This window comes from Cariama cristata, unplaced genomic scaffold (assembly GCF_000690535.1).
Source record: "Cariama cristata isolate BGI_N322 unplaced genomic scaffold, ASM69053v1 scaffold15039, whole genome shotgun sequence".
NCBI classification, from domain to species: domain Eukaryota; kingdom Metazoa; phylum Chordata; class Aves; order Cariamiformes; family Cariamidae; genus Cariama; species Cariama cristata.
In genome coordinates, this window is record NW_009635425.1 from 12,025 (window position 1) to 13,527 (window position 1,503).

Consider the following 1,503-nt stretch of genomic DNA (forward strand, 5'->3'; position numbering starts at 1 on the left):
ACGCAATGACAACAGAGCCCTATGGGGGACAAGAGGGCTCAAAAATTTTGTGGTCAAAAGAGGGTCCCCAGGGCCTAACTCCTACTCTTCCATCACATTGCAGCTCTCTGATTCTCACCTGCAGGTGCTAAAGCTCAAGGCTGGGTCTGCAACGGATAACCAGCAACTGTGCAACACAGGGGGAAGGGGTGGGGGTCAGATTTGGAGACCACTCTGATATAATGGTGCAAACGAAGCCTCCTTACCAGGAAAACTAGAAGAACAAGTGCTAAATGCAACCCTTGCTAGCAGACACCGTGAGCTGGAGTCACCCAGAAGGGCGCCGGGAAGTCAGCCAGCAGATGCTCACGGTTCTGTTCGTTCATTTACTAAAGAAAGGACCTCAGCCCCTCTTTTTAAAGAACAATAAATTTAATACTACTATTTCAAACCCCCCAGAACTGGAGTGGCATAGCTAGCGATGCAATGAAGTGAAAACTGTCAGCTGTGACAAACGACCCTGCTGCAGACAAGCCCCCGATGAAAAGCTGCCCTTGTAGCTAAATCCCTCTACAGACCCCTGACACTCCGGCGGTGGCTTTTTCCATTTTATACGTGAGTTTCATAGCTTTCTTCCCTCCCCTCCCAGTGCCCTCTGCCTTGTGTTGAAAGCGCCTACATGTAAAGTGGACTCAGCATCAAGCGCTGGGGATCTACAGCAAATTACAAATGATGCGATCTGATGGTATGAAATGAATAACCTCTGCAAACGGCGTGGTGTGCGAGCCTGTTTGCTGCATTAGTCAGACACACGCTTCGGTCAAGCAAAGTGCTGCCAAAAATTCTGACAACCCCCAGAAAGAAACATGAAAATATTCCTCCCAGGAAAACAGAAAGCTTATTTTAGTTAATTTTTGACATGAGATGGTGGCCAGCTAACTGGATTTGACTCAGAAAGAGAGAGAAAAATACAAAAGGCAGTATAGCCCTCCTTCCTCACAAAGGAATTACAAATCATTCAAAGGATTTTTAATTATTGGGCCATTACAAAAATGCAGATAAATGCTGGATATGCGCAAGCATATACAAGTGCTTGTGTGCATGTAGGGCTAAAAGTGTGCATAGATCCTAGACAAGTGCACTGCACATCATTAATGTCCCCTTCGAGGGTTTCAGAATATAAGAAAGTTAAAAAACAAACAAAAAAAAGAACAAAGATCCCTGTTAGGTCAAACACAGACCCGGCCAACGCGGTGTCCTGACTCGAGGAGTTGCCAGTAACAGATGCTTTGGAAAGAAAAATCAGAAAGCAAGCAAATACAGAGCGATCCTACACTTCCAACAGTCAAGCAGGCTCTGGGGGGACTTTCTAAGCTGGAGGCTACATCTGGAGTCCAGTTTTTAAGAGCCGCCGAGATGCTTACGGCTCAGGTGGTCTCTCCCGACGCCGGGGAGCTTCGCCTTGTAAAAGGCGACGGAGGAAAGGCCCCAGGGGCTGCACCCGCCTGCCGCGGAAAGAGCTCC